This window comes from Pelodiscus sinensis, chromosome 28 (assembly GCF_052426305.1).
Source record: "Pelodiscus sinensis isolate ZL-2025 chromosome 28, ASM5242630v1, whole genome shotgun sequence".
Classification (NCBI taxonomy): domain Eukaryota; kingdom Metazoa; phylum Chordata; order Testudines; family Trionychidae; genus Pelodiscus; species Pelodiscus sinensis.
Window position 1 is genome coordinate 6,302,977 of NC_143079.1, and position 8,603 is coordinate 6,311,579.

Below are 8,603 nucleotides of genomic sequence, written 5' to 3' on the forward strand. Positions count from 1 at the left end.
CCGAAGTCTCTATGCTGACTTCCCTGGGCTTGTAATTGGGTCCTTGTTCACCACCATCTGCTGAGCATCTTACATCCTGGGATCAGGCCATTATCTGGTCCCTGGCCACAGCCCCAACACCCGGCAGGCAGCTTGCTCAGGCAGGGGCTGGCCTAAAATCACGCTATTCTGGGAGAGTCCCTCTGATTTTAGGGGTCCAGCAGGGCCTAGCAGGGAGGGGAGGCAGCTGAGTGGGTAATAAACACTATCTGAAAAGTATCTCAAGTCGAGCTGGGTGGAGGACAGTTCTCTGTCCTGGCAGGGTTGTTGAGAGGTGCAACTTTTTTCCCATCCCAATCTATTTTTCCCATCTCCAAAAAAATTGGTGACTTGCAGCTCAGAAGAATGGTTTGCTTTGGTAACTTTGTTTCAGTTTCAAATGCACACACACACACAGACACCCACACCCTGTGACGTAGTGGGGGTACCTGGCTGGTTTCTATGCTGCTGGCTCTGGGGTAACCCCCACTGGCTGCTGTGGGTACCATGACCCAGCAAAACAGGATGAGTCACTATGCAAACCGGTATGGCCAGACACCCCCCATGGAGAGGAACAAAGGGAGGGGGAATGCTGCCCTGGCTGGGGGGCAGGGCTGGAAGAGTGTTAGTGAGTTTCTGTCTGGGAGCATGGAGGAGACAGCCTAGGGAAAGGGGCTGGAGTTTAGGGGCCCAGTCTCCCCCATCTCAAGGGGGCCTGAGGCATCCTAGCCCAGCTCTGTGACCAGATTCCATCTGTGCTGTGCTGTATCCTGGAGAGGCAATAAACTTCCTCTATTCCACCGGCTGGTGCGGTCTGTTTGTGCCATTTCGGGGTGCAGGAGACGGGGGACCCCCAACGCGCCGTCACACACCCCCACACCCAGACACACACCCACCCACACTTACACACACGCCACATTCTTTGAAGCCCTTTTTGAGAGTAAATTCGCTAACATGGCTGCGCTGAATGTTGCTTTGCGGCAGAAATCGGAACAGCTCCTTTCGGTAGTGTCAAAGCTTTGCCATTTCAGAACTTGTCCTTTTTCGGGCTGTGTGCGGGGGGAGCTACCCGAACGGACCCTCTCCCACCAACAGCTCCGGCCCCAGCCAATTGGCCTCTTCTGGTGAAAAGACCCTGGGTTGGGAAACTCCCCTCCAGCTCGGGTCTCTCTTGCAATTGCAGCTCCTCGGACCCTCCGGATGACAGGCCGCTTTGATTTAGGTGCCGACAGCTGCGGGGAATGTTGGCCTCCTTCTTCCCTTTCCGTGACTCCCTTCCATCTGCCCAGCTCGCGTCTGGATTCAATCTGCGTTGGCCCTCGCGCTGTCTTTGTATTGATGCCCTGCCAGCAATTAACGTTTCAGCAACCCCGGCGCTGTCACATCAGGGGCGCCTGTCTGCTCCCTGGGCTGCATGGACAGAAAGGGCCGCCTGGGCAGCCTGCAGCCTGATTCCCACTAGTTCGCCCGGTCCTTTCAGTAGCCGCCGATCCGCCCTGTGCTCATTGGGCCAACTGTTAAGTGGAGACGGAGTGGGGAGAGCAAACCCGGAGCCCATTTCAGCTGACTCATGAAATTATGCATGGACTGAGCCTGGTGGATGTGGTTGCCCATCACTGGGGGTGGAAGCTCTCCATGCGTGAATTCTACTGCACCGCCCTTGATTGGGACCCATGGAGCGGAAAGTCCTGTCACCCATTTGATCCCTCCGCACAGGATAGCGCCGGGATCAGAATGCAGCAAACACCCTGGACCAAGTGGCAGTGGCTTGTGCTTTTGCAGTAGCCACGAGTGAGTTCTCCCTCGGCTGATCTCGCCGCAGCGTTGCGAGCAGCCGTGGCGTGCCACATAAACCCAGCGGGGCTTTGTTTCACGGCGCCTTTCGGCTGGGGCTCACAAACCACGATAAGCAGGGAGAAGTGATTTGCAGGGCGATGCCGTAACTGGACAGCTTCACTCCAGTCCTTCTGCTTACCAGGCAGCTCCCGTCCGGGGGTTCACATGTGGTCTGAGAGGCAGAGGAGAGGTGAACCCAGCTCCCAAAGCACCACGCACGGTGTTCCTAAGCACTGATGTCACCGTGGCGGGGGCAAAGGACAGGACATAGGGTACGTCTAGACTACAGGCTTTTGTCGACAGAGGCTTTGTCGACAGGTACTGTCGACAAAGCTTCTGTCGACAAAGAGCGTCTAGACGACATCCAGTTCTGTCGACAAAGCAAGCCGCTTTGTCGACATGGGAGTGTAGACGCAAAGGGCAGTGTAGATGCAATAACGCCTTCTGTGGACAGAACTCTGTCGACAAAAGGCGTTATTCCTCGTAGAATGAAGTTTACCGCTGTCAACAAAACTGCCGAGTTCTGTCGACGTTATGTCGACAGAACTCGGCGGTAGTGTAGACGCAGGAATAGTTTTGTCGACAAAAGTCTGTAGACAAAACCCTGTCGTCTAGACACACCCATAGTGTGGGGCTGAGACCCTAGAGAACAGAGCAGGGGAAGGCAATTGAAATGGTGCAAAGAGATCCAGTTTTGCAGCTTACATTGCCTGGGAGCCTGGAGTCAGGATTCTGCATTCTGCAGTGGCCATGGGCAGCCATTTTTAGCACCGAGACGTGTAATATCCCCCGGTCCACATGGGCTATCGAAGGTGAGTCTGGGTCTAAAATGTGAGACACACTCCCCGAAGGAGGAGCAGACGGGACGTAGACTAACACCTCCATGCGCCGAGGCTCTGGGACTTTGCACAGGTCTGTGCCGTTTCAGAAACAAGACAGCTCCGCAGCTCCCTCTTGTGACCAAACAAGCTAGTGAGCATACAATGACAGAATTATACAACCCCCGGCCCAAAGCAGGGCCAACCCCAACCCCAATCATCCCATCCAGGGCTTTGTCAAGCCAGGACTTAAACACCTCTAGGAATGGAGATTCCACCCCCTCCCTAGAGAACCCAGCCCAGTGCTTCCCCACCCTCCCAGGGAAAGAGTTTTTCCTACTCTCTGACCTAGACCTCCCGCACAGCAACTTGAGCCCATTGCTCCTTGTTCTGCCATCTGCCACCCCTGAGAACAGCCTCTCTCCATCCTCTTTGGAACCCCCCTTCAGGTAGCTGAAGTCTGCTCTCAAATCCCCCCTCCCTCTTCTGTAGGCTAAATAAGCCCAAATCCCTCAGCCTCTCCTCGTAAGTCATGTGCTCCAGCCCCCTCATCATTTGTGTTGCCCTCCGCTGGACCCTCTCCAATGCATCCACATCCTTTCTGTAACGGGGGTGCCAGAACTGGACGCAAGACTCCAGATGTGGCCGAATAAAGGGGAATGATCCCTTCCCTAGATCTGCCGGCCATGCTCCTCCTAATGCAGCCCAATACGCCGTTAGCCTCCTTGGCTGCCAGGGCGCCCTGTTGACTCATCTCCAGCTTCTCATCCGCTGTAATCCCCAGGGATGGGACTAAGCTGGGTAGATGGGGTGTCAGCATTTTCTCAGAGGCTGGTTCGCTCTAAGTGTCAAGTGGCGTCTATTATCTGGGAGGAGCAGCAGTGAGTAGCAGGGAATGGGGGCGGGGTGGGAGAGGATGGTGCTGCTGGGGAGATGGCATTGCGAGGGCAGCCAATGCTAGGAGCTTTGGGAAGGCGTCTGTTGCCAAGGAACATAACAGCAAGGGCACCTGTTCCCAGGCAGACTTGTTAGTGATCTCTGATTGTGGTTGTGGAACGCTCCAAAAAATAATATTTTCTGTTCATGAGAGGGTGGGGGAATAGTTTTAAGTCATTTGGCCTCTGACTGAGTGGAGCCCAGTGGCCCATGTGAAATGCGTTTGCCAGGTCTTGGCCCAGCTGGGCGAGCATCAACATCAAAAAACAATGGCTACCTAGTTCTGCCACTGACCCCTCTCTATGCATCAGTTTTCCCATCTGTAAAATGGGGATAATTAGGCTGCCCTCATTTATCAAGCTCTTGGGGAATCTACTGATGACAAACACGACAGAGGTAGACGCTCTTACAGGAGGCTCCCGACTTGCAACCGCCCAAGTTCCAACCCCCCCGCACTTACAGACATTTTTGTAAGTGCAAAAGGGGCCAGAAACCCCTGACTTATGTCCTCACCCTGCATTTATGATGGCGCACGCTGCTACCGTAAATGCCGGTTCGAGTTACGACGCTTCCCCTGGAACCAATCACGTTGCAAGCCGGGGGCCTCCTGTATTTGGGATGAGCAGGAGAGTAGGGAAAAATTTGCCCTGCCTGCCTCTGTCCGTGCTGCGTCTACTCTGTGCACAATCTCCAGGCTTGTTGCAAATTGCAGGTAAGAAAGCTGAATACCCCTTGGGATAAAACCTTCATCTGGGAGTCACCGCTAGATCCCTGATAGGCAGCTGGTCCTTGCCCCTGCTCCAGGAGGAAGGGATGGGCAACCAAATGGGCAAGTTTTCTTTTCTTGGTCTGTGTTTCATGCTAATGATACGAGTGGGATAATAGTGCAAAGCATGATGGGTAATTGCATGTTAATTGCCAGTTAGGATCTTTTTTAGCAATGTTCTCTCGCTCACTGTAGCTTGCCTAATTTGCAAAGGGAACTTGTGTGTGAATAGGATCTTTTCATATATTATTTAATAATACCAGACACTGACATCAAGAACAGCCTCTGCGGTGACACTTGCTGGGTTAAAAATGACGTGGGTCATCCATCCTCATGCTCCCCGGTACGGGCTGCCCACCAGCCGGCGGTCAGGAGGAAACCTGCCCTCTCAGCCCTGCCTAGCCTGCTGCTGCACAGCTGGCCAGGAGCGTAATGCAGACGTGCCCTCTTTCTGGATTAATTGCCAGGCAGCTACTGACGCGCCTTGTTCTTGTGGAGATGAGTTTTGCAGCATTTGCGATGACTAATTTAAAACATCTCATTGGCAACATCTGCGAAATCACAGGCATTGCAACTGCCATGGCTTGGAACGCGCCGCACTAGAAGTGGAGGGGAGGGGGTATTTTTTTGTTCTGGCCTCCCCTGTACCATCTGGCTTTTCTTAGGGATGACAGACAGGAGCCCAGCCTAGGTGGACCGTTCGTGTGTCCCGGTACAGCTGGAGGCAGGATTCCACGCTGCAGATGAAGACCGTGAGAGAGGGCACTGGTCTCTCTTAGCGCAGACCAAGACAAGATTCCCAACTAGACTGGCTGTGAGCTCTACGCTCTGAATCCAGAACCTCCTACTGCTTTCGCCAACTCTTTTCCTTAGGTCTGCAGGCACATTGGGCACAGATCCTCAGAGAGACCGAGGCGCCTGATTCCCTTGGGAGCTAGGTGCCTAAACACCTTTGGCAACCCGAGCCTCTGTGCCCCATTCCGAAGGCAGAGCGTTAGCCAAGCGCAGCAGAGCTGCTTGCGAGGTTTCGGAGGCGCTGGAGTAATCTCAGGGCAGCCGGGGAGGAAGGAAATGAACCTCTCGGGCTGCAAGATCCTCTCTCCACCTTGGCAGGGAGAAACCCTGCAGTGTTCTGTCGGGATCACCCGAAGCAAGGCCGGCCCCGCTCCACCATCCTCGCTCGCGCAAAGTCAAGGGCTGCAGAATTAGCCGAGTAGAAACGCGTGTGTAAAGTGCTTGCGCGTGGGATACTATTATGGGGTTTTGTATAGTACGGATTACAGCCTAGCCGCGATGCTCTCTGTGTTACCATGGAGTTCTGCGGTCGTATTAACTGTAGCAAAGGGCATTCATTGTTGTGGAGCATTGTTCTGGGGTGAGCGTGGGAGTATTCAACCATGTGGAGCGGCAGTGCCGTGTCGGGCTCTCTGGACCCATTCCTAGGGGCAAGGGCAGCAATTCCTGAACGTGGGGTAGCAGTCCTGGCTCAGCCCCGACAGGGTCAGGATCCCCTAACATCCTGGCTCAATGCCAAAGCCAACCCCCCCAAACCTGGCCCTGTGTCATGTGGAGACACTCACAGGATCAGTGGCATGGGTTCAAGGCACCCTCCATCCATCCCATTGCAGTTGTGGGTGGCAGCCGTGGCCCATTCTGTCCTCTGCTTAGTGTGTTTTATGGGGCCCTATTCACCCAGGGTCCTACACTGATCTCCAGGAGTCTCCATAATGGACCAGCTCCCGCAAGTTTCCCACTGCCGCACTCCCCCCCACATATAAAAGACGTCCCTGGTACACACACACCAGGGCGCCAATGCGAGCAGCAGGCAGGGCGGCACACAGGTTATTAGTTTATTGATACACACTGTCAGCACAGCACAGATTTGGAAGGGGTTGTCTTTACAGCGTGCATCGATCACAGAGACTGGACAAGCACCGCATCCGGCCCAGGATGGTGCGGATGGTGCCACGCAAGCGCCATGCTGCGGTTCTCGGCCACATGCGGGGCGCAGAGGGTGGGGGGTGGCGCCTCTCAGAAAAGGCGTGGCCCCGTCCGGCGCCCACCCGGCTGCTGCGGAAAGGGAAAGCTGGCCCGCATCTGTCTTTAAAGCCATTCCCAAGCAGAGATCTGCCCCCCTGTGCTGGACACGCTCCCAGCCGAGGGCTTCCATCCCCTCCGGGTCTCCCGGAGGCGCCGACGGAGTCAAAGTCCCATCTACCTCCTGCCCCCACGTGTGCATTACACCCGCCTCGACCCACCCACTGCCAATGGGCACTTTACCGCCTCCTCACACAACACCGTGGTGCTGGGCCCACGTCCTCAATGAGGTCACATTCGGCTGTGACACACCAGCACCTCTGGTCGCTAGCAAAGCTGTCAATCCCCCGTACCACCTCCCACTTCCAGCTGTCTCTAGGCAGGGCCGCTTGACACCGGCCCCCTCCTCCTTCTGTCTCCAGGGAAGGCTCTGGGGTAGATCTTCACTGTGATAAAACCATCTGTGGGCCCCCGGTGTTGCAGACCTTCCATCAGCTGACTTGGGCTCAGGCTGCTAAAAAAATTGCAGCGTGGCTGCTCCAACGCAGGCTGAAAGCTCTGGACGTAGAATCCTAGGACAATAGAACTGGAAGGGACCTCAAAAGGCCATCAAGTCCAGTCTTGCCCTCATGGCAGGACCAAGCACCATCTAGATCAGGGCTACTCAGCTTTGGAAGCCACAATGATACAGCGCATGCCAAGGGCCACAACTGAAGTGTGGTTGCATATACATGAACATATATATATATGCAAATAGCTTCTTTCACACAAAGCCATGGCGCTCCCGGCACCTCCTCCCTGGGGACTAGAAACGCCGACACCCTGTACCCGTCTGTTTCAGCCGGCCCGTCCGCTTGCGACTTTCAATGCTCACTGCCTGGGAGACGCCTCGCCGTGGTGGAGCACGTTCCCAGTGGAGGCCTTGTCCAAAGGATCCCACCTGTTGAGCCGTGAGTAAACCCGAACCGCACCGCAGGTCGCAAACAAATAGGCTGCGTGTTGAGTAGCCCTGATCTAGATCATCCTTGACAGATACTAATCGAACCTGCTCTTAAATACCTCCAATGATGGAGATGCCACAGTCTCTCTAGGCAGCTCATTCCAGGGCTTAGCCACTCTAAGGCCTGGTCGACACTAGGGAGTTATTTCAAAATAACAAGCGGAGCATCCACCCGACCAAGCCTGTTATTTCGAAATCCCAGGCCGGTTATTTGGAAATCTGTGCTCCTGCTTTCCCCGGGGAATACCGCTTCTTTCGGAATAGCAGCCGTGTGGACGCGCCGCCGCTGCTACTTTGAAATATCGACTCCCCAGAGTCATTTGAAGTCATGACTCCCCCAGGGCTTCCTGGAGCGCTAAGTCGAGGTAGCGCGCCCACAAGAACGGAGCCTCCTCGGACTCATTTCGAGGTTGCCCCGCAGTGAGGACACGCTAGTTCGATGTTATTTTGGGAGTTATTAGTTGGAATTGAATTATTTTGAAATAATTTCCTAGTGTAGACATGCCCGAACGGTGAGGAAGCTTTTCCTAATGTCCAACCTAAACCTCCCTTGCTGCAGTTTAAGCCCATTGCTCCTTGTCCTGTTCACAGATGCCCAGAAGAACAATTTTTCTCCCTCCTCCTTGTAACACCCTTTTAGGCCCTTAGTCTAAGTTTAGACCCCCACCCTCCTCTGCTGGTCCCTCAGGAAGGCTAACTGTCACCCCTACCAGTCCCTGCCTGCACTGACCACTATTCCACACTGCCATGAGCAACGGCACATGGTCCTGCAAAGTGTGTCCTCCTTGCTGGCATGAGCTCTCAAAACCACTGCTTGTAGAAGCTCGTGAGGATGCCGCAGCTGTGGGAACCATGGTCTTCGCCAGAGGCCAGCCCTGCCCAGGGCCAGCAGCAACCTCTGCCCAGCCACGTCCCAATAGAGGCGTGGATATTTGTTTTGTCGGGTATCATGGCTGGAGTTTGCAATCGGAGAGAAAATCCAAAGCTTGTGGAAAAACAGCCACGGTCCCTAGCACTTCCTGGCCACAGCTTTACAAGCACAATACGGTGACGGCACACAGCAAACACTGCATAGCCAGAGGCTCCTGCACCCCGAATGCCACTGAGAATGAAAACGCTGCTGGGCCCGCCAGAGCCAGGCCTCCCTGCCTGGCACCCTCGCCAGCGCTTGACACTTCCTGCTCCCTTGAAG